The sequence below is a fragment of the Thermobia domestica genome, chromosome 3 (assembly GCF_964235325.1).
Source record: "Thermobia domestica chromosome 3, izTheDome1.hap1.1, whole genome shotgun sequence".
Lineage (NCBI taxonomy): Eukaryota > Metazoa > Arthropoda > Insecta > Zygentoma > Lepismatidae > Thermobia > Thermobia domestica.
In genome coordinates this window covers 280,914,780-280,940,277 of record NC_137456.1, presented here as the reverse complement: position 1 = coordinate 280,940,277, position 25,498 = coordinate 280,914,780, and the positions used below count along the sequence as shown (strand labels likewise).

At 35.0% G+C, this 25,498-nt stretch overlaps 1 protein-coding gene across 7 annotated transcripts in view; it reads right to left on the bottom strand.

The window, feature by feature from the left end:
- The window catches only part of ATP8A (ATPase phospholipid transporting 8A1), a 777,495-nt gene that overhangs the window by 642,907 nt on the left and 109,090 nt on the right, over positions 1-25,498 (bottom strand). The gene's annotated exons all lie outside the window — the stretch shown is intronic.

Below are 25,498 nucleotides of genomic sequence, written 5' to 3'. Positions count from 1 at the left end.
TCTTATTTACAAGATACCTTTGCCTCACATCGTACATTGTAAATGTGTTGAAAACTTGAGGTCGCTTGGGGCACCATTTAATATTATTCAACTGAGCTAATTTTTCTTATGGGTAGCTTTGGCCTGATATAGAACCGTTTTAGGGTGATGGAGGTGAAATATAAAAATGGTTGAAAAATAAGGACCACCTTAATATTATATATATATATTCTTTCATTGTTGAGATAGTTTCATTACTGGGAGCATGTTTCTGAGGAGTGCCCTCAACAATGAAATATATATATAGCACAAGCACATGTTCTCCTCTATTGGTGATAGTCGAATCTTAACACTTACCAGAACTAACTTATGTAATAAGAGAACATGTTATCAGAATATGTTCAAAGTTCTGAAAATGTCTGTTGCCGTAACTGAGAAGGTTCCATACAGCACGGTATGCAGATAACCTCTTTGTCTTCACGTACGATTTTTCTGTTTTAGTATTGTCCATCAACTGTAGCTTCTTTTGCTCCCTCCCTCTCTTCATGCTACCATAACCTCTAGAACGTTCCTCATGATACAGTTCCTTCTCACTAATGTCTCAACAAGTTTCTCTTCCTATGTTAAATTACATCTAAAATTATTTTCTCCCCTACTCTTTCTAACATTTATTTATTCGTTTTCCAGTCGACCGAGCTAATTCCCTCCATTCTCCACACCTACATTTCAAAAGTTTCCAGACGTTCTTCATCATCTTTGCGTAATGTTCATGTTCTGCCCCATAGAGTACAATATTTCACACGAATTATTCTGAATGTTTTTCTTAACTCTTTATTCAAGGACTAAAAGAATGACTTTCTTCTTCGTAAAGGCTTCTTTCCCCACTCCTGTCCTTCATAATACAAGACTGATAAACAATATTTCCACGTAAAACAAGTCATTTGTAGATTTGTCCGACGATGTAACACAAAGCTGGCAAGTATGATTTAATCTAACCTTTCTACAATACAGATAAGCTTTTCAAGTACTGATTTTGGAAATATTGAAACTGTAATTAATTCTCACAGATCTATTCTTTTCTTTCTGTGGTAATTAGGTGTTAAAATATCTTAAGTCATTCAATGACCACAAAGAGTCTTTGCAGAGTCTGTCTTGTTTGTCATTGAGATGAGCGATTTAAATGTAGAAGAGCATCCCTAACAGACCAACCCCGTAATGGTTTCCCCCCCCCCAAAACAAGAGTTGTAAAGTATGTTAATGTTGCTTATTTGGAGAGTTTATTACAAGAAAAACAATAAGTATTCGCGAGGTTAGTGCAAACATAGATATTGTTATGTGACACTTCTTAAGATTTTTTTATGATTACTTGGAAGTTTCAGTACGCTCTGCAACAGGCCCGCAACCAGAGGGGGGTTAGGGGGCATGGTCCCCCTAAACGTTTCATGGCCCCTCCAGACCTCAATACAAAAATCTATTATTAACTCAAAAAACACAATTTAGATATTTGTAAGAGAATTTTTGATGACTTGCCCCCTCCTAACACATTCATGGCCCCCCCAAACCTCTGTGGGCTGGTTGCGGGCCTGCTCTGCAACCTGTCTGCTGCCACTGCAGCACAAGGTTCGCTGCAGCAGAAATTGGACAGATTTGACACTAGCCATGAATTTTACAGACTTGTTACCTAGTTGTGAAGAGTACTATGGCAACGAATAATAAGTAATTAAGCGTACGTAGTTCAAACTTGGTGGGCGCTTTGATTCATTTGACAAATAAATGAACTTGCTTCATTTAGGCGCTCGGTACACTACAAGGATTGAAAGGCAGAGTCTGAATTTTGTTTTGGGGGATGTGCGATCTCCAATAAACACAGCTGCAGTGACGCCAATCCGGGGGAAGATCTCATTTTGTGGGATTTTTTACATTATTTTTTTTCGAATAGGGAAAAAGGGAATTTTCGTCAAAATTAGCAGCACACACAGATTTTTCACATGTTTATTTCATCAACGCAAAAAAAAAAAAAAAATCTGTGAGAGGGAAGTAAGGTAATGATGCTTGAATAAACGTGAAATCAGTGTTAATTGTTAAATATTATTATTTGAAAGTACATGTGAGTGTGAAAGTGATTTATGCAGGAACTTGTGAATCTTAAAAAACAAACAACAAGGAACGTAAACTGTACTCCCGAGTTTAAAAAAATCATAAACCGAAGAAAGGAAGTTACCATACGAGAAACTGCCAATTTCTAAAACGTTCCACACGGAATAACTGAAGAATGAAGTTTTTCTAGTTTTAGTACGTTCAGTAGAACATTATGGCACAAAAGCGTGATGGAAATGTTAAATTCTGCAAACAAAATATGCATGTTTTCAGCAACAATTTCAATTGTCTCTTTAAATAAAGGAAAATACTTATTAGGAATTTAGAAGATCGAAATTTACGAATAATTCACTCAAATTTCGAAAAAAAGTAAGTACCGTATAGCAGTTCAATTTGCATATTTTATAAAGTCTGAAAATCTTGTTAATTAGTTTATCGCGTGGGGAATTTAAGAGCAAAATGGAAATATCTGCCTTTTAAGAAGGGATTTTATAAGGTTCCAGGTTGGCAGCACTGCAGATCTGGCTTTTCCTCATTTTACCATCTCACATGGTTCTCTGGTGATATGGCGGACGTTGAAAAAAAAAGACTTCGTATATTCTGTTCTATATTTAATTATTTAAAGTTTTGCCTAGTATTTTTCCACTGCGTCCTCTACTTTTCGAATGACGTCAGAGTATATGATGAAACTATGTTAAATATTACTAGCTGAACCTGCACTCTCTACACAGCGCATCATTGATATATGAGCATGAATCTCCTTGTTATTCATTACAACATCTGTACATGTCCCTTTAAAGATACAAGTGAAAGACGTCTTGATAAAAATCGGCCAAGGGTATCATAAAGGGGAGATTTTTTCGATTATTTTTTCAATATCTCGCATCGTTTGCAAGATTTCAGCCTACTTCCGACTGAAGTTTCTAATTCCTGTATGATCAGTGCTTGCAGTATGTAATAAGCAATTACATTACAGACACAATTAATTATAATGTCAGTGATATATGGACAAAACACTTCAAACAATAAAGATTCACCTTAGACTGGAGAAATAGCAATCCTTCGTTTTTCACTATCATTTGGCTATGAAACAAACGCCGGATATACTAACGCGTACACAAATGTGTGGTGTTGGAATGTATAACTCGTAGGATATTATGCTTTACTTTTTAAAATGTCAATACTTCCAGTGTACCTCTAAAAATGTAAATTAACGGCCATTTTTTTTTTAAATACTCAATTAGAATCTACTCAAAATTCGCAATCGATCAGTGAAAACGGTATCTTTCTAGAGCTAGTGGTTTCCGAGGTATCACGGTCAAAAGAACTGGCCACAAACACATAAACATTCTTGACCACAGATATATAAACCTAGCATTTTCATATATAGACTCTCCTTTAAATGTACTTCGTTACTGGAACTAAGCACACAAAATGTACTTTCACACAAATGTGACAGATGAGTCATATTACACTAACGTTTTCGTTAATACAATGAAACTCCTAACCGTACCTTTATGGTAAAGTAATTATGCTTAACATTAAAATCTAGATTTAAGGAATAAATGGGTATTAGCATTCCTCGTATTTCCTCCTTTACTGTTATTTAAAGTAGATAAAGGAAACCTGGAATCGATTCACGTGAGTGCAATCATGAATTTTAAAAACTGGAACAATTAGATGCATCTAATATTGATTTTATACAAGTCACAAGATTAGTATCAAGAAATAAAACATTTTAACCGAACAGCGAACTTGAAAATAGTAATTTTTATCACATTTATCTCTTCAGGCCAAACAAATGATAAGGAAATGGTAAATTTAATATTACTTGTTCCTTCCTTTTAATTTATGTCGACTTTTATTTTCGCTTTCGAGCGACGATAGGAGAGCAGAAAGCATAGTAACAGTGAAGACAAAATATCAAAATTTCAACAGGCTTAAACACACTGAGAAAAAAATGTAGGTGGCGTACTTAAAAAGGTAGGTTACACGCGTAATTCCTGTAGTTTTTGGACAACGTACAGCAGATGTATAACTGAAAACGCATCTTTTATATATTTTCGTATAAGTGTTCCATCTATACGTACTTTCCATATGAACCAATATAGGCGGTCAGGATCTCACAAATGAACATATATAACATATAGCTGAGGAATATAACGTAAGTATATGCATGTGATATACCGAAAACTGTTAGATGTCAGGCATCCTCCAACGGCATGATATAACATCTAAGAGCAGTGCCTATGTAGCATACAGATAACGTATGCTCCGTACTGATTTCTGTAGTAAGCAACAGGATACCGTATATTTGTACAATATACCGCTGTCCGGAGAACGGATTTTTCTCAGTGTATTTCATAGCGCCCACATGCCGAAAATTATATTCTGAGATGTCTGTCCGTCCCGATCTGCATGTATACTCGCCTAGAGGCCATGATTTCAACGCACCACAACATATTTTAAACTTAAGGCATTTATAAGATCTTCTAATGTAGCTATTTGTATCGAATATCTAGGATCAATATTAACAGACTAAGATCATATTCACGAAGAAATTAAATGTTGACTGAAAGCATGGAATTACTGTTATTATCCAGTTCAAAATATTTTGTTTTCGCAAAATCTCTCCTCTGTCGAGGAATTCGAAGCTTAAAATATATAAAACGATAATCATGTCTGTTGTGCACTGTGGTTGTCGAACGTGGTCGCTTACTTCAAGGGAAGAACGCACACAAAGTATTTCAGAATAAAATCTTGAGACGAATACTGTATTCGGACGGAAGAGGAACGGGAATGGGGAATGGCGGAAACTTCATAACGAGGAACTACATAATTTATACGGTTTACCAAACATTGTTAGGATTATCACATCTAGGAGGCTCAGGTGGGGAGCTCATGTAACCAGGATGGGAAAAAGTAGGAGTGCTTTTAAAGTCCTTACTGGAAGACCAATCGGAAAACGACCATTAGGAAGATTTAGGCGCAAGATTTAGGAGGGTGGACTATATTAAGATGGATCTCACAGAAATAGGAATACAAAGTAGAAACTGGATCCAATTGGCTGAGGACAGAAGTCGATGGAGAGCTTTTGTGAACGCGGCATTGAACTTCCGGTTGCCATAGAATTAGCTAGCTATTTGTATTTATAAGATTTATCTACATTTTCATTCCACTACTTCGATTTCATAATCACTTATTTGTATTTATAACCCGATTCCTTTATTCTCCAGGACAGTCATTTGTAACTGAATGTTCTGTGACATCACAGTTTCCTGCTCCCCTTCTTAGTGAACTACACGGAATGTGAAAGGAGCAGGCAAAAAACTTCGCGTTGATAAAAGACAACGGTGACAGGAAAACAAGAGCATAGACAGTGTAATCGATGGTTCTGAAGACATATCTATTCGGGGATTCATCGCTATCGTTCAGTGTAAACACTTGCTAACTCTATTTTTCTACCTTACCCCCTTCCTCCTTTGCTAATTGCTTCTCTCTGGTTATCTCAGATTCTATGCCATACGTCAAAACCGCGATTCTACGTCATACGTCGGCCAGTTTCAAATGACTGTTCCAAGGCATAACAGTGGACACTTAAGTTTCGCTTATAATATTGTAATGTTAATACGTCCGCTAATTCTCACGATAATTCTGGAATGGAAGAGATTTTTTAAATTCTTCTTTGACAATGGATAGAGTGGTTAGCTCGGTTGAGTTCGTTAACGAGTGAATCTTAACGCATAATGGTGACTTATGTTAGTCCATTACTGCACACAATAACTTGAGCGAAAGCAAATTTTTGATTTTTTTTTTTTTTTTTTGCAATAATTATCTAGAGCAATTACCTCGACGGAGTTTGTTAACGGAGTTGATCCGCTAACATTTTAACGGGTAACGGTAACTTACGTCTGTCCGCTACGCCACACCACAGCTCTTGAATGAAAGTGAATTTACGAATTTTGTTTGCTGCAAAGGTAGTAGAAAATTCATGTCTCGCCGTTAGATGACAGCAAATGTTCCCCAGCGTGACATTTACGGAGCGAAACTGAAACTTCTAGTGCGTGATCCTTTTTACTGTCTACCAGAGTTTATTTCACCTCGTTTTGGAAGTAAGAAACCATCCAAATTTCTAAGAGAAGTTAAATTATTTAATCAATTAGACTAAAAGGTACCGGTATATCAATGATAGGGTTACCATATTCTGAAATGCCAAAATGTGGACACACTTCATCTGGCTAATTCGTTATATAAACATTATCTTTACATACAAAAAAATGATGTTTTATTTTTTTTATTTTCAAGTGTGTTTTTAAAATATTATGAAAAATATACTGAAATGTATGAAATATAATTAAACAAGAGTATTTACACAGCATTGTGTCCAGTTTGCCTACTCATATTTTTCAGCAGATTTAATCTTATTTTTAAAAAAACTCGTTCTTTTGAATACAAATGAACAAATATATCTTTACATGTGAAATGACTGAAACATAATTCACAATGTACTCGCCCTTAGAACATCCTGACGAATCAGAGGATTTGGGAAAAGTATGGGAACGGAAATTTTTACTCTCAAATTATGGACACGCACACATAAATGCTGGCATATGGGAAACGTTTTCAAACATAATAAGGCATCTCTTTCCCATCCTGAATATAATTCAGAAATATCAAATAAAAATTAATGGTGCAACTAATTTCAATCAATTCCACTTAAGTTTAGAAAATGGTAACCTATGAAATCATCATTTATCAATTAAAGTTTGTACATTATGTGAAAGATGACTGCTTTCAACAAAATTGATAAAAATAACCAACTAACTCTAAGGCCTATGGAAACGAAGGTTCAATGCCGCGTTCACAAAAGCTCTCCATTGACTTCTGTCCTTAGCCACCTGGATCCAGTTTCTACTTTGTATTCCTATTTCTGTGAGATCCATCTTAATATTATCCTCCCATCTGCGCCTAGGTCTTCCTAATGATCGTTTTCCAATTGGTCTTCCAGTTAAGACTTTGAAAGCGTTCCTATTTTCTTCCATCCAGGCTACATGACCTCCCCATTTGAACCTCCTACACTTGATGACCCTAACAATGTTTGGTCATCATAAATTATGTAGTTCCTCGTTATGAAGTTTCCGCCATTCGCCATTCCCCATTCCCGTTCCTCCTGGGTCCGAATATTCGTCTCAGACATCTTGTTCTCAAATACCTTCTGCTATGTTCTTCCCTCAAAGTATTTGAAGCTTAAAATATATAAAACGATAATCGTGCCTGTTGTTCTGTATGGTTGCGAAACGTGAGAAGAAAGCACACTGAAATTATTAGAGTAAAATCCTGAGACGAATATTCGGACCTAAGGGGTACGGAAATCAAAATGCGGAAACTTCATAACGAGGAACTGTATAATTTATACCGTTTACCAAACATTGTTAGGGTAATCAAGTCTAGGAGACTTAAGTGGGCTAGGATGGAAGAAAGTAGAAACGCTCTCAAAATGTTGACTGGAAGACCAATCGGTAAACATCCATTAGGAAGGCACAGATACGAGTACAATTTTAAAATGTATCTGGCAGAAATTGAAATACAAAGTACAAACTGGATCCAGTTGGTTAAGGACAGAAGTCAATGGAGTGCTTTTGTGAATGTGGCATTGAACCTTCAGGTTCCATATGCGATAGAGTTAGTCCGTTACTTGGTTGAGTATTATATTACCCATTATTATGGATTAACCTAACTTCGAGCATCTCATAGCTATTCGGACTCAAAATCGTTTCTGGAGATCAGGAATATTCTCCTGCATTATAGTACTTTTGACTCATGTCCATCCCAAGCACATATGCGGAAGTTTTATTATTATTTGAGCCAATACAAATATTGGAGGTACGGCAAATATTTCACGTACCAGCCCATTTTTCATATCAAAGGTTAAAATAAAAATCACGAATATATTCAAATTTCGTGGCTGCAGATAGAAACTAATACAGTGAAACCTTCCTCAATAGACACCTCTGAACAACGAATCCTCCATAATGCGTTTTTTTTTTTCGAGAAATATATATATATTATTACGGAATAAAACCTTCCCTTTACAGAGTACGGACAGTAATTATTCTTAGTTCACACGTATTTAGCACAGAAAATACTTTATGCAATTTAAACATATGTACGATCCAGTACAGCAGATAGAAAATCCCTTCTTCACAATGACTCACCTGGTGAACCAGCACTCAGCATAACTGCAATCTGAACATGAAATCCTTTTCTCTGTATACTAGATTTGTATTTAGTAATATTATTGTGTGTTCTTATTGCGTTAATTTTATTTTTGATATAGTCAGCTTGCGAACAAGATATTTTTACAGAGCAATGCCATGTACTTGAAAAGCAAATAACCTCAGTTTATTTTGCACTTACTATGTACTGAATAAATTTACCACGTGCACTGTAAATAATCTAAATTTGTGTAACCTTTCTATAAAAACACACTTCTCATTTACGAACAAATAATCATTTCCCATTAGTCTCCGTTATTCAGAGGTTTCACTGTAAATAATATTTTCCACTTATGATGAGATTTGTTTTTTCTGTTTCACTAGCGCTAGAACAGTTCGACTAGAAAACTAATCCGAAGCGACCCGATTAGAATGAACTATTTATAATACTCTTGTTTGAAACCATTGTCCGTACAACATCCTGATAACTAAAATAAGAAAAAAACTGACTACTACTACTGTCAATTATCCTTTTTTTTTTTTTTCTTTCTAAGAAACATGTTCTCGACTAGTGACTTACACTTTCAAAATAGCAGACATACAAAGAGGTTAATTATTTCTACTTATATTTCTGTTGTCATAAGTACAAGAAAAAAATATAGTTTGCAAAAAAAAGTCTTTGTGAGTGTGATTAAAAAAGTTCTCCAATACAGAAAATACTTTTAAAAATTAGAAAACAAATAGTTTGGTTAAAATAAATTAAGCCTACATGTAAAAACTAAAACTAAAAACTCGTACAGTTATGCATAAAAAAGGCTACGACCACCAAGAAGGGTAGTCAGCACATCACATCTACTCCCATTCTCAAGTTTCAAGGTTTTTAGCGACAGTTTGTTACTCCTTAATGGTGGTGTGCACAAAAGCCGGTCTATCAAAAATCAGTTTTGCTTTTTCAAAACTGGTTTGGTTTTCTATTAAAAACCAGTTTCGCTTTTATATCAAAAGCTGATTTTGGTTTTTCAAAACTGGTTCGGTTTTCCAATTTTTAAAAAAATAAAGATTTCGGTTCTAAATTTGGTTCGTTTTTCTACCAAAAATTAGTTTTGCTTATTCAAAACTGGTTCCGTTTTCGATTAAAACCCGGTTTCGGTTTTCTATCAAAAGTCGATTTTGGTTTTACAAAACTGGTTCGGTTTCGCATTTAAAAAAGGCTCAGTTTACTATCAAAACATATTTTGGTTTTAAATCGGTTTGGTTTTCTAATATAACTTTTTGCTTCTTTGTTAACTTGCTTGGAAATGCACACAACAAGAACAAGAAAGGATACCGGCTTCGCTGAAACTCACATTGGTTTCAGTAAAAACCCAAAATTATTGGAGAAAAGTGAAAATGGTTCCGGCTAAAAATCAAACAAATTTTGGTGAAAACTGAAATGTCGGTTTTTTGGTTTACTAGTTATAAAAACCGGTTTTGCCCATCCTTACTGCTCAGTTTGACTAGCTCCCGAATTGCCTCACGAAATTGAGTCAACATAAAAAAAAAAAAAAAAAAATCTGTGCAGCTACTGGAAATCGATTCCGAAACCACGCGCCCAAACCTGCTTCGGATACACAGAAACAATATTACTAAATAAAAACATAAATGTATTTTCAATCCTGCTCTAAACTATTTAATATGTTCTCTGTTCTATAACAACTATATGTTTTGCGAAAGAACACAAAATTATCTCATTTCCGGAATGATGAACAGTAACGAAACTTCCGCATGTGATTGAGCACATTGGATATGAAAAGACCATTATCGCGTATGATTTCATACATCTATCTATATTGAGATAATTCGATTGATGACAACTTAGGAGTTAATAGCAATTTTGACAAAAGAAGGGGAAAATATACGCTAATAGTTGGAGTAGTGTAATAGCAATTGCAGTCTTAGGAGTGGACAACTTGAAAAGGAGTACTTAAAAGTATTACAATTTAACAGAAGGAACATTATAAGTCATTTGTATAGTGCTACGAGTTAACGATGTTTTGCAGAACAATAAAATTACCTGTTAAGAGAATTATGAACAAGTTGATTATTTAGGCCTACCTGACTACCTAGAGTAGTCCATATTATTTTCAGGATACCTGTAAATTAATATTTCACTGGCCACATCCAGATAATACAGAGTGGCCACAAAAAATCGGCCCTCTTATAAGGTTGATTGAGTGGTTTTTAAAAAGAAATAAATACTATATGACGGTACTGGAAAAATACACATACATGTCATTAACGGAAAGATCTGTACTCATCAAAATTACATAAAATTACAGAGGGCGCTTAAAATCTTCTGCATCAATGCACTTTTGTGCATGCCTTAACATGTTGTCCACTCTATTCAAGTCGGCTATATTAATTTTTCGAATTTCACTACGGGTACTGTTCTTCAAGTCTTCTAATATTCTTGACTATTACACCAAATCTGTCAATTTGAATAACTTTAAAATTCAAAGACATCCTACAATTCGAAGAAAAGCAGCGCCCGTCACGGTAATACAGTTCCGAGATTATCAAAAGCGTTGGTCAATTTGAGGGTGACTTCCGCTAGGTTTACCTTTATTTACATCAACGGAATACGGGAACTTTGTCATTGCTATACGGTTAGCATACGCGCCTTCAGCGTAAGAGAGTCGGATTCGATTCCTGGGCAGCAGCTCATGTAACTCGTATCCTAGGTCAACCTATGGTATACAAGCCTCATATAACCTCGGTGGTGAACAGGAAGATAAACCCAAAGCAAAATAATCCGAAAGAACAGGGCACCAACGAAGGTCATTCACCAGACATAAATTATTTTTATAATAGGTAATTTCAAGATGATTTGAGAGAAGGAAAAGTACACATATCGAGGCACGTGTATCCCTGAACAACAACAACAAACAAAACAAAAAAAAAAAAAAAGCACGATTGTCAACACAATACAGCGACTTTTATATTGTTTTTAAGTTGGTGAACTAGAATGTATTTTATTTTTTTAAAGAAAGCGATGAAAAAAAAAAGAAAGTTTTTAAAATGTGTTTGTGGGAAACATCGAGATGGGTTGACGGAAAATGAATGAGGAAGTATCAGAAATAGCAAGGGAGGAAAGAACAATTTTTGAAGTAACTGAAAATTGCAAGAAAAATTAGTTGGGACATTGGTTGAAAGTTAAGTGTATCATGAGGGACGTGATGGAAGGATGGTAGCACGAAAAAGAGGGAGTGGAGAAAGGTTACAGTTCATGAATTAAAACAGAAAATTCCCTTGTGGATAAATGGTTAGTGAACGAGTCTCTGGTGCGGGACACCCAGGTTAGATTCCCGCTGAGATCTCATGTGGTTGTAGAGTTGCCAACTTTTGAAAATGGAAATACCGGATAACCTCCTGGAGTACGTATACTCTTAAGATTACGACATCATGCTCGTCAAAAATGTGAGCAACCTGAAAGTGGTTACTTCAGAGTGATTCGGAGTCCGAATTTAATAACTTCAGTTACTTTTGAAGCGTTTATTAAACTCACTTATTCCAGTTTTGGTTGAGTCGGTACATGTTATTTTAGTAGTCTACCATTAATATTACATGATATTTAAAACAGAAAAGCAAATGTAATTGGCAATAGAATTATGACATACACAAATATACTTGAAAAATATATATTCGCTTTGCTGGTGCTAGTTATGTCTCTAATGCCTACATACTTTTACTGGATCTGGATGCATTATTTAATTGGAATATGTAGTTGAGGGTGACGCAGTACTACCTGCGCTCTTGAAAATGTACTTTTCTTGACCTTTAGCAGTTTTGATAAGTTCAATAAATTTTCCTGCCTTCAACTCTTCAGCAAATTCCGTGCACGACAGGTCGATATCAAAGCGAATTATAAGTCCTGCTTTAACCATGTTCATAGACAAACAATTCTTTTCGTCACTACAAAATAATCTGAGCAGAACAGAGAACAGGACTAGTACGAGGAAAAATTACCGGACATTTAAGTCCGGTTCTGAAGTGTACCGGACACCGAGCAAGGAGGTCAAAAACCTAACGGTTGGTAAAATACCGGACGGTTGGAAACTCTATGTGATTCGGATTCCTCGTTAAAATATTGGTCCATGTCTCGTATAGCTTCGGTGCTGAAAGGAACTCTGAACTCCGAATCAATCAAGCAAATTCCTACGTGAAGAGACGAGATTAGCTGAAGACCGGCGTGCATGAAAGTTCTCCGTTTGCAAGTGACCTATCAATAATGACAGATGATGATGTAAATAAAGTATTAAAAAATAAAGTATAAAATTTTTAAGAAGCAATTTTGCATTAAAATTACATATTCAAAATTACTGCGGATCAAATAGTCTCGGCTATTCTAATTTGTATATTAACACAAAACCAGTGGTTCCATGAGATCCATCTGCTTCACGCTGCCCTAATTCTCACAAGTAACAAAAAATATTGATTTAATTGAGTTCTTTATCCTCGTCACAACAATAGGGCGACAAATTATTATTTTTTCAACAAAAGCCAAGACGCGTTGCAAGGAAAGTCAAAGAAAAGTTCCTGCCAAGTACAAGAATTGGTCTTTGTACTTCATTTCAAGTGACAAACATTCAAACTGATCAATAGCATTCCTGCTGTTACGATAATTAAATACAGCTGGATTAATTTTCTTACCTATTGTTCTGACTCCACTGAGAGAAACATTAAACTGACTGATTTCATTTCGGTCACAAAAAATCAACAGCAGTTTTTTAACAACTGTATCAAATCTAAGGTAAGATAAGTAATGACAACCCGGAAAAGCGATTTCTTGTTATTTAATAATTAAGTTAGATCTGTTCATATATATTTTTCTTTTTATCTGTATATCCTGAATATCAGGCTTACGCAGTTCGAATCCAAACAATCAACTGCTGACGATACCTGGATAGTAGAAGAAACGCCGAAACGAAGGAAATTTAGAGACAATGAACTTCTAAAAATTACGACTTCAAGGGAGGTGGGAATCTTCCCGAGAAACAGGGTGTCCCCTATACTGAAGGAAGATTATGAGTTTTACCTAACAAATGGAAATTAATACTTTGTCTACGGTAACTATTAACTATCGCTAATCCAGCCAGGACCTAAGTTGAAATGGGAAATTATTGATTTCTACTACTTTCGGTTTCAATAAAGCGGTAAGGGAAGAAGGTGAAACATATTCTTGGAAAGCTGAATTTATTTAAAAAATCACTTCTCGGGGCCTCTTACCGTTTTTGTTTTGATATCTATTGACAGACGGACGGATGGACATAGGAATTCTAAGAGTTCCCATATCTATACATAAAACAGTTAAAAAACCAAACCATTTGGTTTAACAGCCCATTTGAGGACCTGAGCCGCTCCAATGCCATCTGTCAGCGACGGGCTGAACTATGTCAAGTCTAGCGACAAGCATGTTGTCAGCGCCCTGCCAGTAACCGGCGTATCGGGAGCTTTCTAGACCTAGTGGCCGTCACGTCTTTCATTCACGTGACTCCCCAGTTTGCCTCACGACGCTGGGTGGACGCCAAAAGTTTGGAAACGGGGTTGGGAATCGAACCCGGGACCACGTGGACGTGAGCCCAATGCTCTAACCACTAGATTGCTGTGTTCCCCACATAACACGGTTTGGAAGTCTAATGATTGGTGAAACAAGAAAACAGAATGAAACGAAAGTACTCAAAAAAAGACAATATTGTCCACCACAAACTTACATGGCCTGTGATCCAACTAGGACCTTTAACACCAGAGGTAAGCACTCTACCACTCATCCACCGTGACTCCCGTATAGTATATTGTGGTCGCTTCTCTTGAAAACCATTTGGAGTTCCCGCTTCTATGTACGCCATTCCAGTTACACACACATACATATGAGCAATACTTACTGGGAATATTTTTAACAATGAAATTAACCTTACACATATATATATATATTTCCTTGTTCAAGCTCTAAAAAATAAGTGACTGGCACTTATACAAAGAGTAAATTATAAAATAGTAAATAGAAAAAAAAACTTGATATCATTAAGTGACTGTTACAATCTCGTGTGTTCTCATTAAAATTCAACAAGAAACTGTAATGCGAAATTAATGGAAAGATCATATTTCATAATAGCATTTCCATTATCTGTCAAACTGACATTTCGCGGATTTTTTTTTCCTAACCAGATCAAACTGCACGATATTCCAACACCAAATCTTGTAAAGCTGTCACATTTCCCTTTCTCTCCACCTAACAGCGACATGAGATGGCTCCTGTACGTGCAGAGGGTGTCTAAAATAATTGAAACTTATACCCATACAGTATTCTGTTGGAAAATGAACGTTATAGTTGTTACACCACTAACTGAAGAAGAAAAGAATAAGGAATAGATACGTTTATTTTCTTTCTTTCCTTATAAAAGGTATTGTCTTCTGCCAGACATAAGTCTCAGTTGTCTATTTCCTGTAGATGTTATGTAAGTGAAAAATGTAACGGCAAAAGTTTATTAAATTTTGTTTCCAAACAGAAGTATTTAAAGTTGACTTATAAGTTTATTAACAAAACTGTGATTACAAACAATTATATATATGCTAAGAAACAAGATTATTCTGCTTAGGTTTCTCTTCCGCACAAACTTTTTAATCTGTACCCCATTTGAACTTATGAATTATTTATGAACTAACCTCAATTTTGACCAAAATATTAGTTATAGCAATATAATTTCCATCCATTCATATAAAAGTATCTTGTTTTTACTATTTTTAATGTTTTGTGCTGTTTACTTGTTTTTTTTAAAAAAAAATTGGAAGTCAATTCTCGTGTGTAAATATTGTAAAAATATTTATTATTTTGTTTCACAATGTTCCAGTTATTTAATGCAAAAATTTTCCTGATGCTATAGAACCAAATTCAATACGTTTAGCTGTTCTTCTCCTTAATTAATTCTGTTATCTTGAAAATGATGTGTTCTAAAAACAATCCCTATTACACCAGCAGCTGTTTTATTCTTTTCGTTTAATGATGAACGTTTCTTTTTCTGTGTATGCGCGTGTGTGTGTGTGTGTATGTTAGAGCACTTTTAAGTACTAGTGATGCTGTGAAAAGTAGAAGCAAGCGGAAAGTATATTTCTTTACTAGCAGAAATACTCTTGCTTCACAGTGAAATCACTGAAAGTAAAGAATTGTGTATAAGATATAACGACGAGCGCTGCCTTATTCATTGCCCCTATCGATTCTCGAGCCACCAAACATTTCCATTCTTTTGTACGGAAGGTTAATGCACAATAGAAATATCTGGAATATATGCAACCTGAACGACACAAGAAATGGTTGGGCTGCCTACCACAAGGCGCTATAGTTTCTCTGTATACCTTTTCTATACATTTTGACCTCCAATCCCCTCTCAAGACGAACATCGATAAAACGGCTTTGTACGCGATAAGATCTTATGTACAAAATTTGGTGTCTCCTCTCTATGCGAAAATTTAATGACATACAGTCACACGTTATTTTATTTATTAGTATAGATTTATTTGAAATTCTCATCTCGCCTAACACTACTAATTTCACTGCTCCATAAAAATCGGAGATTTTTCATATTCTACCAAGATCAAATAATTTTCACGAAATCTTTTGTTAAATACATTTCGTACATCGTGGGAACGAGTCGGAGTAAAAAAATCTCTACTCATTCTCGATTCATTTTAAATTAATGCAATAAGGCTTATTCCGAAGCCATAGAAAAATATATGCGACATTCCACAAAACTGACTTTAACGAAAGTTACCACAGAATATATTTTTAACTGACCTGGCCTCGAATACAAACCCGAATAATGGTTTGGTTTGAATCTCACTTTAATAACAGCTTTAGTCTCATACAGCCTTGGCGCTGATAAGGGATACGTTATACTTCAATCAATATATCATAACACTATTAAATATGCAGAAGTGATGTGCCACTGCTTGGATACTTTCCCAGACGCTGGATATGGAGGTGGATGGAAGCCCATGAATGTTCACAATTATCTTAAAATCACTGACCTACCCTAAAATTGCCAACGAGATGAGACAAAATTTTCGTGACGAGATAGAAAATGAAAGTCCACCACAAAGTTCACTTGGCGCGAGATGGGATCGAACCAGGACCAGAATGAATCTCTCTACCACTGAACCACCGCGGCCCGCTCGTAACAAGATATAACTCTTCCATTAGAAACAGATACATTTTTTTCGAGATCAGACATAACTTTCACATCTTTCCGAGATGAAACAGCCCTAACTCTTGTCCGGAAGCGATCCTATTTAACCTCATGGGGAATATTAAAATTTTACATACATGTTGTGACCTGTCTAGAAGAGAGTAATCACAAGAAAAGCTGCGCTGAATCCTCAAATATTGAAGGACATTCAATGTAACGGGGCGAAATGTTTCAGACAATCTACCGAATGATGGTGATAGTATAGAAAATAATTCTATTTAATTTTTCTTCGAGAGACAGCTCTGTCAAGGACCTAGTGTTTTCATTACGGGAAGTCAGAATTCCTTCTACGGATCTGAGAAATATTAACTCGCATGTGAAAGTGAAATTTTGTATAACGAGGTTATAGTTAAGCACTTCTTGTACACGTGGTATTCCTATTCACAATTCTCTTACTTCAATTCGTTTTTCATACTCTTTAAAGTCACAGAGAAAAGAAACTGGCCACCATCTTTGTTACAAGGAAATTTGCTACAATTATTTTTATTACAGTACACGGCACCCAAATTGCTGTTTAGCATGAATCAATGAGCCCGCGAGGCTCTAATGCCAAACCTCCGATGAGAAATTAGCCTTTAGAGGGCAAATACTGCAACAAGTTAACGAAGTTCTCATCTCACTAAGAACACGTATTATGTCGGCCGAATCGAACTTCCTTACCACAGTTTAAAGGTACGCAAGTCATTACAGAATATACCCCAACAATAAATATGGTTTTAGCGTTATCACACTCTTCGTGGACCTCTGGTAACACAGGACGATTCTGATAACTTCTACATGAAATTAAGAAAAATTCAGAGCCGACAAAACGACAAAAATTTACAAAACGGACGAGAAATTTTCGAGAGGAGACGAAAACCTTCTGAAGAATCGAGACGAGACAAGAGGGCCTTATTTCTCGTCTTATCTCGTCTCGTGCAGAATACTTAGATTAAAGTCAAATGTCAATTCGGCTGCAGAACAGACTTCATAAACACCCGATATTAAAGACTTAAAATTAACTATTTTTGTCTGTTTCTTGTTTGGCCACCTGGTTAAGCAATGAGAGACCCGTACCTATAGTTTAATATGGAAATCAACGAACATGTACTCCACACGGAACTCAAATCCGGATCCTCCCGCAATAAAGGCGAAAACACTACTCCTTTGGTCACAAGAAACTCATGAAACACAGTTTTAAAGCAATATTAACGACTAAGAAAGAGAAACACTGTATCTTGGAACTGGGTCACTGGAGGTCTGAACTACTCACTGCTACTGATCAACAAGTTCATGGTTGAAGAGAAGAGTTTTATGCATTGTGAGTTTACGATGCAGAAAATGGACATAAAACAAAGCATTACACTAAAAAAATAACTAAAATAAAAAAAATTGTTACTACGAACGAAATTTTCAGCAAATGTGAGAATATTCAAGTTATTTAGTGCTATGCACACCATTTTCAAATACTGAATAACACATCTCTCTCTCTCTCTCTCTTACGTTATTTGATAATTTAAATAAGACTATATATTAAACAAAGATTTAAAAACAGCTGTGAAAGTGATTTTATACTATGACAACATAAATAATCAACGGTGTAAAATAATTTTAGGAAATTCAGCCTGGGTTTGTACGACTCCAGCATTCGCTAGGAAGCTAATAAAGAAAAAAAATGCAAATCCTGAAGAATAGTCAAGCAGTTCGTTGCCAATAATAATTGATAGTTTCTATTCCCATAGAACATTATTTATTTTTTAATCTATGTACTGTACGTAGAAAAAAAAACATTTTTCTTCTCCTAACGGTAACGTAACTACTAGTGCAATGAATATACGTACAAAGTTAAACGTATATCGGTATGTTCCCAATAGTGATTTCGATTCTTTTAAATTTAAGTATTTCTAGGGACATTTTTAGTTATTGTCTTGGCTGAATTTTCAGATGTTATTTTTGCACAAAGGTTATACCAGATGTGGCCATACAGTACAACGTACGAGCTGAACCACACATGATTCCAACAGAAATCGACCGCCGAACTACAAGAACAGTACCCACTTTAAGAAAGAACTGTAACTTGGGGAGTTTACAAAAATGATTTGTGTCTGAATATGTGAAAACTAAAAAATAAAGTAACTTTCAATTTCCTATGATTGTTCGTAGCTAAGTGATTAGAGATCCTCTACAGTTTGAAGGACTCGAGTTCCATTCCCGATCGGAGTTAATGTAATTCCAACATTCATATTAAACCGTATATCGTTTCAGTACAGTCTTTGTGCTGAAAAGAAATTAGACATTCACGGTGACTCAGCGGTAGAATGCTCACCTCTGATACGAAGGAAATGAAATGAAATAAAATTCTCAACATCCCACGATTATGCCCTTTAGACTAAGGGCAACGAATGACTAAACCTAGTGAATGATAACTGAATAATTCGTGGAATGAAAATGTGAGAGGAAACGGGAGTACCCGAGAAACCCCACAGACATGATGTTGTCTACCGCAAGCTTACTGATGTGGAAGAGATCGAACCAGGGACCTCACACATCAGAGGTAAGCGATCTATACTGAGCTACCGTGCCCTCATCTCTGGTACGAAGGGTTCCTGGTTCGATCATAACGAATTGTGGTGAAAATCACGTTTTCTCTGAGTTCTTCCATTTCCCCCAACATTCTCATTCCACCAATTTTCCATTATAATTAGCTTGCCTTAATTATCCGTCTCCTTTAACATAGAAACAACAATCGTGGGACGTTAAACATTTCATTTTATTTCTTGATGGGAACGGCGGTCTATATTAGTTTTCAGGAAACCAGTGTGGGATATCAAAATCCTCACATGTCATCTTACTTTAACTACATATAGGTGTTATTCCTATAGCTAAAGGTTACGGGATCTTGCATTTTTATTTATTTATTTATTTATTTATTGCGGAAGACCCACATTCTATTTCAAGTCAAAGTATATGAGATACACATTTAACCAGTGGCGTATTTATGATTTTGTTTCGGGGCGGCTTTGCTAACTTTCGGGGGGGGGGCTTTGCCTGAAAATGTAAAAATTCTGCAAGATATTTCATATACTTTACTATAGTAAGTAAGATTTCGGGGGGGCTTAAGCCCGGAAGTCCCCCTAAATACGCCACTGCATTTAACGCAAAATTTTCAGTCTACTTTTCATAGTAAGTAATGAAAGAAAATGCAAATCTCACACTAATCAAAACTTCGTACGGCTAAGAACAAATAAACAAATAAATAATAATAAGAGTACAAATATCAAAGTAAATGTAAAATCAATCTTCCTACCAAGTAGCATGTAACCTGAATCAGAGCTGTGAGAAAGCAACAGTTTGTATGACCATATGTGTAATTTCACATTTCATTAGTCTCATGATATCTGTTTTGATATATATAAGGATGCAGTCTAAGACAGGTTAGTGTGTATACCTCGAGTTGCAAAGCAGGAACTGTCCCAGGGAATCGATCTCAGCGCACAGCGCGCAAAGACAGAGCTGCAAAAGATCAATAGGATCTCCTAACAACCGCATCCCGTTCATCCGCTTCACGACATACGTTCTACCTTGCTGCATGAGTATGAAAAAAAACAAAAACATAAACATCCATCAAGATTATGTGTATGTAACACTAACCTCAACCACGATCTTGATTATAAATTAAATTAGCAAAGAGGCAACACAAAAGAAAAGCAATTTTGTTCCGCAACCCAGATTTTTCAACAGTAACAAAACTAAAAACTTATGCAAACCACATTCACAAAACAAAAATATTGTGACTTTTTTTTAAAGGAAAGAACGTCTTTTTATACATAAAAATACCGTACGGAGATAACTATATATTTTATTTTTTAAAAAAAGCTCTTTCAGTTCTCGCTATGTAATGCCTTTGTGAAAGGTCACGCTTAAAACAACTCTGTTTTTAAATACTCCAACAGCACGCCAACTAAATTTGTGGAATTCCTTAAAATATGGCTATTTTTTTTAACACTAGTCATTAATTTCTGTGTACACGAAATATTTCATGGCGGCTACTTTTCCACTTCTCCTCTCCTTCAGTATAGAAATGAAACCGAAAGAGGTTCAAATATGTACGGTGTTAAAAATGATCACTTACAAAATATAAAATAAAAAGTGTTATGCACTTGTAAATAATGAAGTTGTATCCATTTTTTTATTTTTAATTAATTAATTTATTTTTTTATTTTATTTATTTATTTATTTATTTATTTATTTATTTTTTTTTTGCCGAAGTGGAAATCGATACTTATGGCTCTACATCATTATCACCACCATTAATAATATCAATAAACAGTAAATAAGTATTCTATCATTATTGACAGGTGCCGGGGGCGTGGTGCTTTAAAAGTAGTGTGTTCACTCAAGGTGAGAGGGTCCCATAGTTTGATCCTAACACATGTGAGTATGTGGTGCACAACATAATGTCCGGGAGTTTTCTCCGGGTTCTCCCGTTTCCTCCCACACAATCACTTCACCAATTATTTCATAAGTATTCACTTCCATTGATCATCTGTCTCCTTTAATTTGCAGGCCATAATCGTGGAACGTAAAAATATAAAATTCATTTTCATTACTGACTACTAACTTGAAAAGCTCTCAAGCACTATACGGTTTTCGAATATTTTTCCGTCTCGATGAAAAAGTTATCTGTTGTACTACTCCTTCTCATCAGCTGTAATGTTGGGTGGTTGATTGGTTTGATCCCTTTCAGCACCAAGACTATATGGGACGAAGACCGACAGTTTAGCAATGGGGTCGAAACCACATGAACTTTCATCAGGGATCGCATCTAGATACCCTAACAATATTAACCAGCAGAGAGAACTGTAGTCTTCTAACCGTCCCTCGAATTCCTTGCACTTAACACTTCTCACTGCATTCTTCAGAGCAATTATTCTTAAGCAATGTTGTTTACTATTTGATTTCCTTTTTCTTATTTTAATAATCTCAACACTGTTCTTTCCTTCTTTGAAATTACACACGTTCCAATAAATAATATAATAAATTACAATAAAACAAATGTTGAAGCTTATTTTTGGCTTGATTGCACAAAAATTAGTATACTGAGTAGTGACGTTAAAATTATTCGAGTAATTATTCACATATTCATTATTCGAACATTTTTTACTGTTATTCGAATATCCGAATATTAGTTTCCAATATTCGAACTATTCGTTATTCGAACGCATGTTCCAATAATTATTCGTTATCCGAATAATCATTTATATAATAAGTCATTTATTATTCGAATACCGAGTATTCGAATGAATCATTATTCGAATTTTAAGAGCACTAATATTGAGTTACAGTGTAAAATTTTTGAATAAACTGCGAATTATAAGGAAGTTTAAGGAAAAGAAATATGTTTACATCACATTAATAGTTATTATTGTTTAATAGTTACTATTGATATTTATTTTAACATTATTCAATATCATTTTAATATGAACCACATTTCTGATGTTACGCTTGCAGGTGATTTAGAATGATTTTATGACAGTACAATTTTTACAGCGAATCGAAGTAACTATATTCAACAATTTTATAACTTGTTTATCTGCCCTCAACCCGTCTTTATGTCTTTTTCAAATACTGAAATAACAAACATACAAACATGAATTTTAGGAAAACTAAAAATGGGTCAAAAGATTGTTATCTTTGCCAATAACTATTATTTAGATCAGGGACCAGAAAATTTTCGAACGGTCCCTAAATCGTGTTTTCGTATTTTCTACGGAATACGTACATCATACTGAGTTAACTGATAGTTTGGGTTTGTCTACACTATATGTAGTTCTCCAGACATAAGGTCTACAAGAAAATTTTTGATTGAAATATATTGGATCTTTTGATCCAAAAAGGACAATCTCACAGTTTCTGTATGTAACTTTCTTGATATTAAAGAAACTAATACATAGCGAAACAATAGGTCCTGTCAAGATTTTCTTCATAGTCAAACAATACGAAATAAAGTCATTTACGACATACTTTGGTGATGAAAACAATCAAAAATGTGTCCTAAACATTACTTGCCTGATTAGGACGAGGCTAAGTCAATATATTTCCAAAAGGAATAAGTATGATTATAAACGCTTCATTCTTTGATAATCTTTTACACGAGTTACGAATCGACAGATTTGCCATAATTTAAGGAGTAATTACCTAATTTAAAATTCAATATGGCAGAATTTGAACGTCATATTGTTTAAAATGCTAAACGAAACGAAATCAATGCCATTAAAACATTTTGTATATGGTCTCCAAGAATATACTCCTTATGGAACTTCTATTATACAAATAAATGAAATGATTTTTATCTATCTCTATATCTATTTTATTTATTTCTATATTTTTCTATATATTGAAAAAAGTCGAGGTTTCTGATCAATCAATCAGTTTACTTGTATTCACTAATTCTTTACGTAGTAAATTATCATGGAGAGAAAGTCCAAGATTTATTAACTAATTTTGTTTTATTCTGAAAGACTTGAAAAAAGTGGGCGGGGCTGATATATACCGACATTTTTTAACATCTTTTTTTTTAACTTAAAAAAGACAAAATTCAAATACAATATTCAAAATTTGATTTCTAACTCCTGGTATTTAGTATACATTTTTTCGTTGTTTTGTCCGAAGGCAGGTTCTAGCCCATTTACGTACAGTATACCTAGACTACGATACTACATCAATAAACCAGGGTTACTGTGGTCAGTTGCTTTTCTCTACGTTCAAAAGGAAAATTAGAAAACAGAGAGCTAATATGAAGATAAAGATTGAGAATTAGGAATACAGATAATTACGATAATCGAGTTAATACAGATTCATTATACATAAAAATATTTGCTAAATAAGGTCTACTATGGCATATAATTATGCCATATCACTATTATTATTATTATTATTATTATTATTATTATAAAATGAAATATTTAAGTTTTACGTCCTACACTTATGCTCTGAAGAATAGAGGAGAAGGAAGATTAATTAACGTTAATACTTATAAAATAACCGATGGAATGTGGGATGAAATGGGAGAATCCCGAGAAAATCCACCGGCACGATGTTGTCCGACACAATCATCAATGACTTGTGATCGAACCAGGAACATCCTGCATGAGAAGTAAGCGCTGTACCACTAGGCCGCCCCCTTATTAGTATTAAGAGTCCATTACGATTACATAGACTTCAAAACGATGAGCACTAATCTAGAAATCAACGAACTGTTTAACTGAACTATTTTGTAAAAACTAGAGATTCACAATGGAAAACTGTTGTATTGTTATTGTTAGATTATATATATAATCTATATATATTAAAAACTTAAGGCAAAACTAATGACCGTCTCATTTCATAGTTTTAGATTAAAATTTTTGAATACATTTAACCATGTCCTTTTAATGAATGAGTTCTTGTCAACTTAATAACGTAAAATGTATGGTATTATTTGTAGTGATATAAAATTAAACTACGATCGTAGCTGAAAATAAAAATTTGTAAAGAGGTGTTTATCTAATAATAATTACGGTGATACTCGTAAGAAGCATGCAATTACATTTCACATCTATTATCAACCTGTAAATACTGAAATTTAAAGCTTAAATATGCATCCATTAACACCCGAGAGTTTGTTTGTGTCTTCCGTTTAAAGGAGAAAAAAATTACATATAAACAAATGGATCATTATAATGAAATACATTGGTTATTGTCCCAGTTATGTTGTGTTAAGGGGACTCCTAAATAACAAAGACAACAACAATGAAACAATTAAAAATGGAAGAAAGTATTTCTTCTATCAGTGGTCCACTTACCTGTAGAAAAGTAGTCAGGTTTAAAATTATCTAATTCAATTTGTTCGTTACGCATAACACCAGCCATTTTGAACACAGCTAGGTGGGCACATTCATCACATAAAATACAAACAAGAAGAAGGGTCCAATGGGGGGGATACAAATCCCAGCTACGAGTACTCGGATGGAAATCGAATAAAAAACATGTCACTTTAAAGCGTTTGTTTGACACACACTACACTAACACTTCTCGCTCCATCACAACATCACCGCCGAGGATTCCCGCCACTGCATCATACACATACAAAATCCCAGCTAGCACGGACACGTGGGGTGAAGAGGGTTCAACTCCGGGCCTCCAGTTTGCGGAGCACGTGTGAGGATGTGGACTAGCACTACAGAGGATCCACCCATCACGAGAGTAGTCAAGCACCACACTGGCCTGTTTCTCAGTTGATCTAGTTGCTGGGACAACCCGACTAGTCGGAAGGGAGGAACGGGGACGGGTTTATCACGGAGTTAGGCGGGGTCGGAACAAGAATACACACACATCACACGTGGAGAAATGGATCTTCTGATCCATCCCTATTCTATTGCTCAAGACAACAGGAAAACCAATGATCACTTCTCATTCGAAACACACACACACACACACAAGATAAAACCACGGCAGCGGAAAGTTTTAAAATGCAGCCACGCAGAAAGAAAAACAAAAAACTGAATAAAAATCTTAAGAAATCAATGAATGGGGAATAAAGTAATAATAAGCAACACGATTGTTTAAAATGCTCAAAAACGGAGAAAAAAAATATAATATACGACCCCAGCACGTGACTATTATCTTAACAGGATTGGAGAGACCATTCCGGATTAAAAGTCACGCATACCTCTAATCCCTTCTTCCATGTATACATTAAGTGGATTAGCTAGATTCATTGTTTTTTAATTCATGCACATACTAATAAGTGTTCCTCATTTATATTTACCTTTATTTACATAACTAAACAACTTATGTAGCAAATATTTCTATATTTAGCACCACACGATTGCTTTTTTCCAACAAGAAGCGACTTTTTTCTTTTTTTTTAAATGTCTTTCTAATTATTTCAGTAGCAATTTTGATAAC